We start from the raw sequence: 15,998 nt of genomic DNA on the forward strand, positions 1-15,998 counted from the left end.
GAAGAAAAGGAGGAATATGTTGTGCTGATTAGGTAACAAATTGAAAAACCATGGGGCATTTCTGCTTTGGAGAATGAAGCGGTAGCAGTGGGAAATAAAGCCCTATGTAAATCAGTGATGGAATTAATACATTTTAAAGGTTATCAGAGCAAAACTGCTGAATCCTGTAGTTTGTCATCAGTAAATTAAATGCAAAATCACTAATTTAATTTGTATGAATTACCAGTTGACTTCTAATGTATGGAATAATAAGAACTCATGCTACTTTATGAGCTGGAAATAAGATTTTTTTTTTAATTTTCAAAAGAGCAAAAAGACAAGAAATAAGTTGATTCAGAGCCAAAATAGTCTTTTAGTTATAATAATTTGTTGTCTTCTAGCAAAAAAAAATTCTTTCTGGGTTATATTTGTGGTTGTTTTTCATTCAAAATATAATTCAGATGAAATGCGGAAGGCAATTGACTTCCTCTGAAAAACGGTCTGGTTCTGACCCAAGAGAAGAGGATTCCAAGCCAGGGCAATGTAGGCGCACTGCATTTTACCCAGGAGAACCATCTGCACTCTAGTTTCTCATCCTTAAACTTGACTGCGAGGAATAAGAGTTGGGTTATTTTTTTTTTTCCATATGTTTTTCAGTGAGCATGAGATTTTGAACTGTATGAAATTGACCTAACAAATGAGACTTTTGTGACAATATCTAGGATGGAAGAATTAATTCAAATTCTGAACTCTAGCAAAAATCAGAGTTATAGAATGTTAGAACTACAGGAATTTAAGAGATTATTTTTGTCCAGATACTCATTTTGTAGATAATGGAACAGAGACTCGGAGAGATAAGACTTATGGGAAGCTCTGTAGCTGGTAAGGAACAGAGCCTGGACTTAAGGACATGGTATGTAGCCAGGGCTCCTGCCCTTTAATTAATTGCAATTTTAAGAGATTGCCATTGGAAGGGCACCCTTGTCTGCATACACTTCCACACACAGCACACACTCACTCATTCCTACTTTGGAGAGTGCTTGGCTAATATTTACAACTATGATCTCATACCTATGGTGCCTGGTAAGAAGCATTCCATGTAACAAAGGCTGCTCTCTCTTGGAGTCATATTTTTTTCCTGAATGCACCCCTTGAGATATAATGTGCTTAGTATCTTCCTTAGCTGAGGGGACAGGAGGGCTTGCCTTCAGAGAAATGAGCTACAAAGTGGATTCCCTCTGCCTGTTCTGACACCAGAAAGATGTGCCTGAACAGCTCTGGAAAGTAACTTTATTTATCTAACTGGCAAAAGAACTAAAGGATAAAAACCCAAGAGGGCTGAACAAAAGATGAAAGTAATTTTATAAATTGCTTCCATAATGAACTGATTTAAAAAGTGATGGTGAATTCATTAAAACCAGACTGATTTAGTGGGTCATTTGGTTTTCCAGTAGGTGGTGGCAACCCTGCACTTCCCTGGGCGCTTATGTGGAAAAGGGCTTTTGTTGTTGTCGTTCACCTTTTGCAAATGGATTTTTAGGAAATACAATCAGAAATACCATGATTCCCTTTCCTGTTGAGTTTATAAAGCTCATTTGGACACATGTGATAGAATTAACAAAATATGAGTCAAAAGGGACCATAGTGAACATCAGAATTAAATGCTACCCTTCATTCTATGGGTGGGGAAATAGTCACAGTGACCAAGACAAGGTTCCTTAGCTTGGTAAACAGCAACAACAACAAAGACCCAAGATTTAGAATCCAGGTTTCCCGAAATCTACATTTCCCTGTGCTTTACCCCAATCATCTGGCAGCAGGAATTGTATGTTGAATGGTAGGCAGGCTCTGGCATCTGTGACCTCTGATGAAATCCCAACCCTGACTCTTAGAAGTATTGTCCAGGTGAAGTTACTTACTTTCTCTGTGATGGTGTCCTTGTTGTATCATAGAAACAAAATAGTTACTTTCTCTGTGATGGTGTCCTTGCTGTATCATAGAAACAAAATAGTTACTTTCTCTGTGATGGTGTCCTTGCTGTATCATAGAAACAAAATAGTTTTATCACATCGGGTCATGTGAAGATTAATAGATTTAGCTCAGTGCCTGGCTTGACATAGCTCTTAGGAGGAGAAAGTCCTGGACCAGTAGCAGAGACTACTGGAAAGAAGTCTCTAGTCGAGACTTGTCTACCTATAAAGAACTTCTTCCTAGATGTCCACCATAATATGATGATAATAATAATAACAATGTATTAAGTCACTTAATCTAACATTGAAATTTATTTTACTAAATTGAGGTGTATATTGTTACCACCCAGACCATTTATTTTTTTTCAGCAAACATTCATTAAACACCTACCAGGGAATCAAAGGTACATAGTACGTTATCTCTGTTCTCAAAATTATTCAAAATTCTTCCAGAATGTAAAATCCAAAAGGAAAAAAATATATATCAGAGCATGTAGCAAGAGCAACGTTAAGATATAATGATAGCAAGTAGTAAAGGTACTGAGTCCATACTGCATGAAGGGGACTAAGTGAAATTAGGTTTCTTGGGAATGATGATCCCAGTCTTGCAACAGGAGTAGGCATGACCCAGGAGAAGAAGTGAATAGAGGGGGGCATTCCAAGCAGTGAAAAGAGCATGTGCGAAGGAAGAATGGTGTAACATAATATGACATATTGGGGAAAGTAGAGGTAGTTCAGAGTGACCAAATTTGAGATTTAAAAGGAGGAATGAAACAAGGTATGTCCAGTGAAGTCCAGTCCGATCATGAAGTGTCTTGAATGTTACACTAGGGACTTTTAAGCTTATCCTGAGGGTGTTGATAAGTCATTGAGGAATTTGTATGTAAAAGGAGATGGACCTTACTTGCCATTATGTCAAATGAAATATTGATTGGAAAAAGTGATGACTGGAAGAATGGAGAAAAGTTAAGAGAAAAAAAAAACCATATGAAGCAGGAATGGTGAGAACAGAAGAGAAAAAATGGAGTCCAGTGATTTCAACATGTCAAGAATAGGTTGGTGGTGAGGTGGAGGAGTTAAGGATGACCATTTGCTTTCTGATTTGGGGTTCTAGGTTAATGAAGTTACCACTCATAAAAGACAAGAAATTAAATGAAATGAAGTCCTGTAGGAGTAGAGGGTGGTATGGTTGGTTAAGTGTCTGACTCTTGGTTTCAGCTCAGATCCTAATCTCAGGGTCTTAAGAGCTCTACACTCAGTGCAGAGACTGCTAGAGATCCTCTCTCCCTCCCTCTGCCCTTCCTGCTCATTCTCTCTCTCTCTCTCTCTCTCTCTGAAATAAATAAATAAATCTTTTAAAAAAAATCTTGTAGAAGGAGCAGATCTTGAGAATAGAAGGATAGAAAAGATAATGAATTTAATATTGCATATGTTTAGTCTAAAAATTGCATGAGACATCATTTAAAATGTCCTGTAGGTACTATGGACCCAGAAGAAGGCCTAAATGGTAAGCATTAAATTTGGGAGTATTCAGGATTTGGGTAGAAAGCCAGTCATATTTTATGTACCTGTATGGATTGGTAAGGCTGTGGTTCTCTTTGCACGTCCTGTTTTTGTTGTTGTTGTTGTTTGTAGTAATTTGTTATAGCAGCCATAGAAAACGAATACATCTGACAACACACAGAAGGACTGGATGCACAACTCCATGTGGAGGTGTTGACGCCCATAGGGCAGACTTTGCCTGATTGGGAAAGGAACCAATGGACAAAGGCTTCTTCCCTGCTCTTCACAGTCTTGTCTGAAACACACAGGATTTTATAGGGTCTTTTTGAAGCCAGTAGTGAGATAGAGAAATCGGCTGTGTTTTATACAAAACCAAAGCAGTGATACCCTTGTATTCTTACTCCTCACTCACTTCCCTTTGTGCTCATCCCTGCTTCTCTGAGGTTGCACTTCCCAGGAAAGTGGGAGTACGTAAGGATTTGCCTCACTTAGTCTGCTTTCTAACAAATGGGCCAGGTAAGGATGGCTGCCCTGTGGTTGGGTGTGCCAGCCAGAAAGTGTGTGCAGAGTGAACAGAAGAAGGATCAGGGTGGATTCCTGGGGAACCAGCATTTAAGAACTATATGGCATGCAAGGAGTCTGAAGGAAGCCAAGAACAGGGCAGAGAGAGAGAGAAATAGGAACCATCAGTGTTTTAAACCCAGGTGAAGAGAAAATCTGAGCTAAGAGGAGCCATCACTGGAATTAGAGATGCGGTGGTGGTCAGTGTGCTCAAATAAGGAAAGAAATGACATTTAAAAATTAACACCTGGGAGGTCATTGCTGACCTTGGTCAATAGGAGAGTCAAAGCCAGGTTACTGGGGATTTAGGAATGAATTGGAAGAGGTGAATTATAAGCGGCAGGTGTAGACAGTTCTTCAAGAGTTTCAGTTATGAAAGCAAGAAGAAAGTGGTCCAGCTAGAAAACTATACTGGGTGAAAGGAAGGATTTTAAATTTCTCTTTCCTTTTTGTTTTTATTTTAAGATTGGGAAAACCTGATGTTTATATCGTAAAGGAAATGAGCCAACAGAGAGGACTGTTTAAAGATTCACGCAATGAAGAGGGAAACCACACAGAGCTACATCTACTGAAAGAATGAAGCATTTTTCTGTTACTTCTCTTGACTGACGACCCAAATGCAGAATGTGTTTCCCTCCCCCAAACAAGCAACAGAAATTTGGACACAGTGTTTGAGGAGGTTAGCTGTTCTGTTTCTAAGTGAGTCACAGGACAGCACCATGGGCCTTTGCGGGCTATTCTGGAGAGCAGATTTAGTCAGTGGACTTGCTCTGTTAGCACTCTGGCTTGAAGCAGAATTTGATCTCAGCACCCAATGTAATAAGTTAAAACCAGCAGAAGTCAGGGTACATCTATGCTTCTAGACTGGAAAGGGATCCTTATTTGTAAACTCTTCCAAATTCTCCTGTAGGTTATTCTAAGAAGAGCATACCCATGAAGTGTGATAAATTCATGGCTGGACAACTCAGGAAACTTCTTTCCATTAATGCTGTCCGAAACACGTGCATGCGCACGCGCGTGCACACAGACACATACACACACACACACAGACTGAACACGAAGCAAGTGAAGACAGAGGTTGTACAATTCTGCCTTTTTAAGAATTACAGATTTTTAGTGTTCGGAAGACCTTTTTAGAATGATTTAGTTCAATACTCTCATTTTACAGTTGAAGAAATTGAGGCATAATAAAAACATAATAATAACAGCATAACGATAATAAATTATAGTTATAATGTGCTCTCACATAAATGAACTCATTTGATCCTCAGAGAATCTTTGAAAGAAAGGGAACAAAACAAAACCAAAACAGAATGGATTGATATTGCACCTTAAATATATCATTTTTTAATCCTTTCACTTATATAAAGATAGGAGCATTTATCTCCTCCTTTTTCCGTTATCAGTTGAATAAATTGTTTCCATTCTACAGGTAAGGATATAAGGTTAAGAGATATAAAAGGATATTCTTGATTGCAGACAAATTTCCAAAACTCAGTATACCTCAGGATTCCTTGATTTCAGAGATTTTAAAAATATATATTTTTATAATATTTTATGCCTATCAAAATAGTTTTGCTTACATGGTCTAATTAGTCATATGACAACTCTGTATGATGGATGAAACCACAAAGAAATTGAAAGATTTGTTCAGTCTCATGAGTAAACTGTGTGCTAGCACTAAAGCAATAATTGTGCTCTGAAGTTTCTTTCTCCCATACCAGTTGTTCTCAATCCTGCCTGCAACTTGGAATTATCCCAGGAGCTCTAAAAAGAATACAAGTGTCTGGGCCCCGCCCCAGACTAATTGAATCAGCATCTCCCATGGATGGCCCCTGAGTGTCTGTATGTTTTAAAGCTTTCCAGGCAATTCTTAACAGCCTATGTTGAGAATCATTGCAACATACCGTACATTTAAAGTTATTTTTTGTTCCATGCAGTCTGATTTCCTCTTCTGCAGTAATAGCTAACATTTTGGTAGCATTCTGGAGGGAATGTGAGTTTCATTGTATTTTTAGCTCTCCACTGAACAGAAACAGTGCTACTATGTGTACAAGAATCTTGTAACATAGGTTACCAAAGTCTTATGGAATTACCCACTCTAACAGCAAGGGGAAAAAAAAAAGAAGAAGAAGAAGAAGAAAAAGAAAAAAAAAAAAACTCCTCAGCCTATGCTACTCTAAGGCAGTTAAGCAGTTTCTCTCTTCATATGGCACTGGATGACAAACATCACATTGCATGGGTAAAATACAGAGGAATAAATACTAGAAACATGAAACCTTTGTTTTAATTGCTGCTGATGGTGGCTACGGCGTGAGCAGAAACTCCATTGCAGGATAAGACTCAGAACGCAGATGAGCACGGAGCTTGCTGCTTCTTATGCCAGAACCCCTTGTGTATTATTGCTGGTATCCGTGTGTAACATATAGTATTGTGCACCGAGGTGGAAGATAATAAATAGATGTGAGATGATGATTTACAGAAGGGTGCTTAGAACTCCTTGAACCAGCAGGAGAAGAAACCAGTGCTGGTACAAGGTTGCACCGTCAAATTCAAAATCATTTTTTTCCCTTTTTCTCCAGAGAACAATTTCTCCAAGACATAACTTGCTTTCTGCCTTATTGTCTGGAAGTTTAGTGGTTAATTACTAAAATGCCTGATCCACAAAATCCCTGTCATATCTTTGTTTCCTTCCTTTTGGTTGACTTTCTTAAAAGAATGCCTCATTTTAAATGAAGTAACTCTCAACAAAACTGCCTGTACTTAGGGGTTTTCATACAACTATTTTCACTTCTTTATAAAGGAATTCCTTAAATAAGAATCCTCCCTTGTTTAAACTAGTGTAGCTTAACGAAATTGTATGTCTAAAATATATACAATTTGAGAGCTTAACAACAGCAACCAACCAACCAAACAAACAAACAAAAAAACCAACCAAAAACAAAAACAAAAAAACTTTGAATTGGAAACAGTGAATTCTTTGCATGATTTGTTATGACATGATTGTTTTATTTCCTATGTTTCTTCTCGACAGAGAAAGAAACAATTCTAGAGAATGTGATGGTGATAGATATATTAAGGTGATTAATGATATTGTTAGCTTGATGGCTCATCTGTATCAAATGAAAAATAGATTATTTATCCAAGGCTCTGCTCTTTTTTAAAAATCATTCTAATATTAAATATAATCACAAGATGAAAACACTAACTAACATTGCCAGAAATGGAAAGTGATTTATTTAAAAGCTCATCTTATACCAGATGTTCCATGGAAAAAATGAGTTGCCGTTAAAGGTGAGTTTTATATGTAGGCTAAATAAACCAGCTTTCCCTCTCTCTCATAGTGGTTTACTTTAACAGAGTGATTAAGCAGCCTGTCTTTCTAGTCACATGAGTAAGTACAAATCCCAGCTCCACCACTTGCTAGCTGTGTGACTTGGACAAATAATCAAACTCCCATCATGCCTCAGTTTCCTCATTGGTAAAAATAAGAACAAAATCAGTACCCGTCCACAGAGTTGTCCTGAAGCTTCGAGTGACTGTGTGCTCTATAAATGTAAGCTGTTATTATGATCATCAATCTGGTGTGTTCCCTTGTCAGTTATTTTGTATTCAGAATGCTTCTGATAAGATATGTACCTTCATGGGAAAACATGAGCATGATCTACCTGATTCGTTTCTCTGATAATCCAATCAATTCATCACCCAGGATGGGGGTATCAGAATAGAGCAAAAAGCAAGCCAAGGTGTGTTGAAGCAAGAGTAGGAGTCACTGTCTGTAAGGGTTTTGCTATACAGAAAGCACGATGATGCGACTGAGAGCATGAATGTCTGATCCATTTGCCTTTGAGAATAAGCTCTGCCTCTTGGGGCGAGATCTTCAAAAATGATATAATCTCTCTATAATATAATCTCTTCACTCTAAAGTAAAAAGGTCTAAAGATTTAAATGTGATCGTGTATGTGAAATACTTAGCTACATGTTAGTGCTTACCTATCATTACTGTTATTTTTAATCTTAGAAGAGAAGATAGAGGGATGCCTGGCTACCAAGTATTATGTGAAGCCATGGGAGGCCTCTCTGGGAAGCAGAGGAATGAGGGGATGGATTTACCATGCAGGCTCTTGCCATGAGCTCAAAAGACATCATCAACATGTAGCCATGTACGTTTACAAGACTTATCTCCATTCATTTGTCCATGACAACAAATAAGTCAAGGAGACTGAAATAGAGATTTTATTTTCCCCATTTATTCTTTCCCAATCCAACTGGATGCCTCATCAAGGCAGAATAAAATCACGTAGTGGTGGAGCTGTGGGGTCCAGTTTAGGTTTTTAGGATTCCAATCTTGAGTGGCATCTCTTACAAGGAATTCAGATCCCACTTGGCTTAGCAATCAGATTTATTTTATTAAATATATATTTGTTAAGTTCTGATTATTTTCATCCTGTTTGTTTTTCACACCTTGTGATTTCTATTTGATTTCCCATTAGGTCCTGCCAACTAAGGGTAAACTCCTTGGATGTATGTGTTAGGCTTCTGTGAGTGGTAATAACCACAGTGCTACAAGAATCACTAAATGCATAAATATGACATGACTCCCTTCTCACCATTTCCTTCGTGGCAGCCTAGATTGGGCGTAATGGGAAGCCTTGTGAAGAGTTCCGATGGGTCTCTAGACAGAACCATTTCACTGACATCCATGAAGGTTTCATTGGCCCTTCCAGACCACAAATGGTTCTCACACACTGTGACTCTCATTAAAATAGTAGGCATAATAATTTGTACTATATGCTAATTCCAGCATTTGCAATTCAATATTTGAAATATTTACAGTTTTCCTATTACTGAGAAAAAATGCACACAGTCCAGAATGACAGCAGTCAAAGACAGCTTTACATACGTGCTCTGACCAGGAAAATAAAAGGAATTTCTTTAGAATTTAATGAGAGGCAGAAAGAAACACTGGTTCCTTTCAAGGCCATAGGATTGGCATTGCTGGTGATGGCACTTGTAACTTAGCAGCAGAAGGTATCCATGCTTGTCATAATGGTAAAGAGTTAGCAAAATTAAGCTGTATTAATCAAACAAAATAAAGAAATTTTTCATTAACTGCATAGTTTGTAAGCGCCACTTTTTTTTTCTTTTTCTTTTTTTTTTTTTTTTTTTTTTTTTTTTTACTGTTTGTTAGGAAGATGGAGGCATGCACTGGAAACACTAATTCTAATTATTACTGTAAGTGGGAGTTTTTGGCACAAGGTCAAGAAATAATAGGAGAATGTGTGAATCTCACTATTGAGCTGCAGTAAGCCTAATCATTTGAATAAAGCCAGTTGTTTTTTTCTTGGACCGTCTCTGGGCTGTTCAGTGTTCTGGACGAATCTAACACAATCAGACTGTTCTCTGGTGTATAACCACTTCCTGCTGACTCAGGGCAACTTGCTTCCTCTGCCGTTTATTAAAATGAAGCATTCGTATTAAAATCCCATTTTTTAGTGATGACCAAATATACATTAGTAATGACATTATTAAAACTATTTTGTTTCAAATGAACTTTCACACTAACGTGTTGCAAAGCGGCACAAACAAATCTATCTAATTTCGCTGGAGATGGTTTTAAAAAGCTTGCAGATCTTTCTGGCACTATTACAGAAGGGGATTTGATGTGTGTTTCAGGAGACAATCTAAGTTTTTATGGCCATAAAAAATGAATACTGTTTCCACTACTCCACACAGCAAATAATGTATAATTCATGATTTTTCATTAACATGCAAATGTGAAATAGTGTCTTCTATGTTTGCATCTACTAATAATCTATTAAATATTTAGAAGTATAGTAAAGAATACTAAAAATATTTGGTCTGGCTACTGTTTAAGTAGTTTTTCTCCTCATTTTTTTATTTGTCCATATATTTACACATGTAAAAATGTAGGAGACACAGTCAAGCAAATAATCAATTCGGTATCTGGCATTTGTAAAATAAGACAACAGTCCTAATGTTTATACAGGTCTCAGTACTTTTAATAGCATTTTCACATAGAGTGTCTCAGCCAACCCTAGCAACAACCACATGAGCCTAACATCCGCATTTCATGGAACCAAAAACTAAGACAGTGATTTCTTGGCTTTTGGGGGTAAATATTTGACCACCCAGCCAAGACAATATGCCAAATGTCTTGATTTGTAATTTGTTGCACCTCAGGAACTCACTAGAAACTCAGGTATTAAGTTCGAGTTCCAAGTGTTTGATAAATATATTTGGCTAAGACCATTACATATAGCTCACATTGGCTGAAGCATCTAAAATTTTCAGTATTCTTTCTAGGCTGCCAAGATTCTTCATTGGTTCATTCTACAAAGGAACATCTGAATTAAATACTCTGCTCCTGTGTGCTTAGCCTCCTTCCAGGAGCCTGATGAGAGCTGGAGATGAATCAGACACAGGCATGCCATCAAGGGGACACTGTAGAGTCCAGAAGACAAGCTAATGACTTGATACAGTCCATGCCTTCAAGGAATTTGTCTTTGCTAGGGTACTATACTGTACTAGGATCTCCACCACGAGATGTGAAACTAAGGACGAGGTTACCTTATAGCAGTGTCTCTCCTCTCCATACGACACTGGTCAGTATCCCCTTCCACGAGTTAGGAGAGTGACTTCCATTATAAACCCTAAACATATTAGGAAACAATCTACCAAGCTGAAAGTTTAGTAAAGGAATAGGGAAATAGCCACAAAGATTATACAAACAAAAAGTGATCACAATGGTTTAAAGTCATCCCAGACTATTTTATGACTGTGCTTCAAAGACAGAGTACTTGGGCAAGGTTGGAAACCAAAGGCAGGGGCCATATTATCCTTGTTGCCTGAATGGTGTTGCCATGGCAGGCCCACTATCGTGGCTCCTCTTGTTGGGATCCTGTCTCCCAGAACTCCTCTATGAGGATGCCATTTCCCCTTTGCTGGTGAATAATTTTCTGCCCCAGTATATTTTTGCTGAGCACATTTGTAAAACTTTCATCTCCAGGCCTCAGCGAAGTTTCCATGCTGCATTACTCCTCCCAGATGTTGAATCACATCCACAGGCACCATGTGGTATTTTTCATGGAGGCTTGGGAATTTCTCCCTCGGGCTGGCAAGTGTTTGTTCTGCCCAATGGCCTGAATATAGATAGGTGAGGTCTTAGTGGCCTTATAAAAGTAGACTTTTTCTTTCCCTTCTGGGGTAATTTCCTGTACAGTCACTGTGATTGATTTCTTTTGTGTAACATTGGTGTCTCTCCCTGTTGAAGTGAATTCTCCCCTTTATAGAATTTTCTAGGGGACCACGCCCTGTTTATCTGGGGTCAGATAAAACAGATTTGTTACAAGGAAGGATTTATGGTATGAAGCTATTTTTATCTTGTATAAAATAAGTGTTTGTACTTTGCTAGTTCAAAAATAATATCAAGAACTTCTGCACATTTCATCCAAATATTCTAATTAATTTTGCTTTGGGATTTACTTGTATCACAATTCTCAATCATACATGACAATGGGTGTATCATTCAGTGTTCAGCCAAAGAAGCAGAACACCTTTGGGGTGCCTGGTATAGGGTAAGCTCCTGGCAAATAACCTCTTATACTGAATAAATGATCCTCTGATACTTAGAAAACAAAACGGATTGCTAATTTCTGTGACCAGAAAAATAATGGGAAAATTATCACAAAATGAATTTATGGGTGTAATTACCATCTGCCATATCCATAACAAACATATCAAAGCTCCTTTCGTGACAGAGTGAAGTCCTATAAATGAACAAGAAGCAGAGTGATAAGCTACCTGGATTTTACCAAAGGACCAACTTCTTGTCGTGCACAATTTCCTTTTTTTTCAAACAGGGTAAGTGTAGTTTAAACAGTGGTTCTTCTATCCAGATCAACAGACTAGGGCTGGGCTTGCCAGAGGGGGAATTTTTATAAAAAACATTTCTTAAATGTTAAGAATTTTCTCGTCATAGAATTTTTCCCTTACCACTGCCATGACCATGCTAATTCGGTAGTATGTGGTAGGATATGACACATAAGAGACATTTTTTGTATGTTATAAAAAAGAGTTGGGCGAAAGAAATCATGGCTCTTATAGCCACATTAATAAGGATTGTTTTTAATAGAACAACTTGGAGTTTGTGAAAAAAGCTTTTTCCATGGGAGTCCTTACCATCCCTGTATTTCTCTTGTGGAGTCTCTTGTCAGCCCAGGATACAGAGCGATCTCACGGAGGAGCTCGTGGAGCTTGTCCTCAGGAGCATTAAGGACAAGCAGGGATATCTGCTCAGCAGCAAGGCTGTCAGCCAATGTTTTTAAACTTGATATGTTAACATTTTAGAGAATCTTCAGTATAAAAGCACAGGAGATATGACAACCAGAACTTCCAAAGATAATTGAGAGAAATGTGCCAATAGGTATAAAAGAGGAAAGTTGTAAGTCAGTGGTGACTGGTAATTAATGCAGATCCTACAATAGATACCACAATAGATAATACCAGAGAAATAGAGATCTGGGGTGTGTGTGTGTGTGTGTGTGTGTGTGTGTGTGTGTGTGTGTCTACTCAGAGGCCAAAAATGATCTCCTGTTTGGTCAAAAGAGCAGAAAACAAAAACCAAACAACCAAAAAAACGGTAGAGGGTAAGTTGTTGGCCTGGAAAAGAGAATGAGCGGCAGGAATGCAGGGAGTCTCCTTCTGCTCTGGGAAGTCCCTCTGGTGTGCGGGATCCACGCAGTAAAGAGAGCGGGCTCAGCTAAAGCTCTTCCAAAGCAGCTTCAAGGCCCCCACAAAGCTGAGAAAACTGGAATATATACCCAGGATGACTTAGAGCAGTACAATAAAGAGTATGAATATCAAAGAGCACTATATTGAAGAATCTCAGGGAAAAGTCTCAAAGCCAGATCACTTCTCTTATGTATAGACACAGTGAATGAGGTGAAGGACGTCCTGACTACTGGCAGTCAGGTGCAGGCAATGGGACAAGAGACTGCCTTACCTAACAACTTGCACCTAACTTACTGTTATGAAATAGATTTTCTCTGTCTTTAATTCCATTACATAACACTGTGCTAAGTGTACTTCAAAGAGGGGGAAAGAAGAACTCTGAATGGTTCTGGGTATCGCTCTTGCTAGTTAAACATAAGTAGAAGTGATGTTCATAAGAATCGTAATTTTAGACTTTTGTGGCAATGAAAGGATCACAATAATTATATGAGAACTACTAATGATCATTCAGATGGGGGGGGAGTCCCAGGTACCCAAAAACTAGGTAAGATGAACAACCTTGTAGATAAGTTAAAAAATATTTCCATTCTCTCTCTAGGCTTTCTCGTTCTGCGTGTCTATGATAACCTATCTAATAGCCATAAATACCAATAGTACAGCACTGGTGCTTTGAGGCACAATACTGCTTAAACTCTTATTTCAAAGAGCATAATTTCTTCCAGACCTGACCTGATTTTTTCTTTTTTTTTTTCTTCTTTCTTTTCTTTTCTTTCTTTTTTTTCTTTTCTTAGCCAAGAGCTTGTCCTGATTTACATATCTCTACTGGCTGAATCGCATTTGTTTCTTAGGTCCAATTTTCAAGTTCCAAGCATTAGCAGTGTAACCACAAAGATCCATGATCTGATGCTTTATTTGATTTTTATGTGTTTGTTTTAATGGAAGAGTAGAAAAGGAGGGAAAAAAGGGAGGGGGAATATTTGATTTGCTGTCTAGCCAACACAATTCTAAAAAGCATTAAGCTGAAACTGCTACAAGTGTTTATTTTCTAACTCTTTCTTGTATAATGGGAACAGTCAAGATCTGAACACGAGTCGATACAAGGTTTGTGGTTTTATGATAAGCATATCAGCCAGTGGATAGAATAAACCCCAGTGACAGCTGTGATGGTTCTTGGAATCAGACATCCTTCAATAACATGTTCCCCTATAGCTTATAGACACTGTTGTAGAATAGGGTCAAGGCTTATGGCAGATGTTGAATATCTCTGAGCTATGTGAAATTTCTCTCTGTGGATCCGTGCCTAACAACCATTACATCAAACCACAGGTACAACGAAGCCTATTTCCCTCCTTGACATGCTATCGCCGTTACTCTAGAGGCAAAGCCTTATGCTATTGCTAGCTGAAAAAGACACCTCTCTAAAAGCTGAGTGAGTACAGACACAGAATTGGGAATAGTTGGTCTATTCCAGCCATCAGAATATAAAGCAATGATTTTATCAAGCACAAACCCCACAGCTCATTACAGTCTGATGTCTTGGAATGATACCTGAAATAACAGTGACACTACAAAAATAAAACAAATTTTGTGGAAATTTCTGTGATGTTAGCAGGCTTTATAGCTGTAATTTACATTATAACAGTAAATATGTTATTTTCATAGAGAAAACTGTCATTGATTGATTCATTGAATGAAATCATGTCATTGAGCAGTCAGGCCAGGTTTACTATCAGCATCTGGTAAAAGAAAGCAAGGAAGCCTGTAATTAACATGGGTCAAATGACTTCCCAATATCGGAGAATTTTCATAATACCTGTTGTACTGCTTATCATTTACCAAGAAATGCTGAGTGAATAAAAATTCTCTCTAGGTACTATGGAGAAAGTTTAAAGGAAGAAAAAGTAAAATTTTTATCCTCACAAGGTATTGTTGGAGAAACTAAATATATTTTAAGAAGAGTGGCAGAAAAAATGCAAGAAGCAAAAATTACAGGAGTAACCCTTTTTACTTATAATTTTAATATGTGGAGCTAGCATCTTAATAGTTTACAAAGGATATGATACTTTATCTCATTTGATAGAATAATATGGTGCCATTCTTATAGTCACCAACATTACTCCTAGCAGATCCTGGACTAGGAACTCTCCTTCCTCCCACCCCCACTCCTCCCACCTGCCAGCCCTAAGGTTACACTTCTTTCCATACTTTTTTGTTGGTGGGCTACAGAGCAAATTTGTAAAAGTTCTGTAGAAAAACATGCTTGAATTTGCTGAGAGTTTGTAAATGCCTTTGACCTCGAATATCAGATATTGTTCATTCTTCAACAGTTCTTGACCTTTGGGTGGGAAACATTCTACTAAGGCCTTATAAGAAAAATTAGTCTGGAGAGTTTGAGATTAAGGTCCAGGGTCTCATGAAAAGAGCATTAAGACACCCAGTGTCTTGATTTTAGTGGCTCATTAGGACTACTTCAGGGAGGAAAAAGAGCTTTCCTGAAAAACTGGCTAGAGGCCCCAGTCCCTAGAAGAGCCTCTGTAGGTTGGTCTCCTGATTTCCTGCGTGGAAGGAAACCATCATCATGTATTCTCAAACTGCCATCTTATCAGTTTGCAAGATATGTCACAATAGATATCAAGAAAAAAAGAACTGGATATCTTAGAAGCCACTAGAGAATATATATCTTAAAAATGCAAGTATTTTGCATGATGTATTTGTTTTAGTTTTCCTTGATTCTGCAGATTCACAAAACACATACATCCTGTGTCTATTTTCACTGGCTAGCAGCCTTTTATTTATTTATTTTTTAATCCGATTCATCTGAGCAGAAAGGGGTTTCTCGTTTTCTTTGTCAACCTGTTAACATTTTAATTTTCTTTGCACTTTATTTTCCTAAGTATTTGTCATTCTGGGTATGGCATTCTGGGAATGAATCGTTAGAAGGCACTACATTTGAATAGTTTAGCAACATTAAGCAGTTATCTCAAAATAATATAAACTAGGGGCACCTGGGTGGCTCAGTGGGTTAAGCCGCTGCCTTCGGCTCAGGTCATGATCTCAGGGTCCTGGGATCGAGTCCCGCGTCGGGCTCCCTGCTCAGCAGGGAGCCTGCTTCCCTCTCTCTCTGCCTGCCTCTCTGTCTACTGTGATCTCTCTCTGTCAAATAAATAAATAAAATCTTTAAAAAAAATATTATAAACTGAACTTTTATGTGACCATTTAAAAAAGAAATAT

Source organism: Neovison vison, chromosome 2, assembly GCF_020171115.1.
Source record: "Neovison vison isolate M4711 chromosome 2, ASM_NN_V1, whole genome shotgun sequence".
NCBI classification, from domain to species: domain Eukaryota; kingdom Metazoa; phylum Chordata; class Mammalia; order Carnivora; family Mustelidae; genus Neogale; species Neogale vison.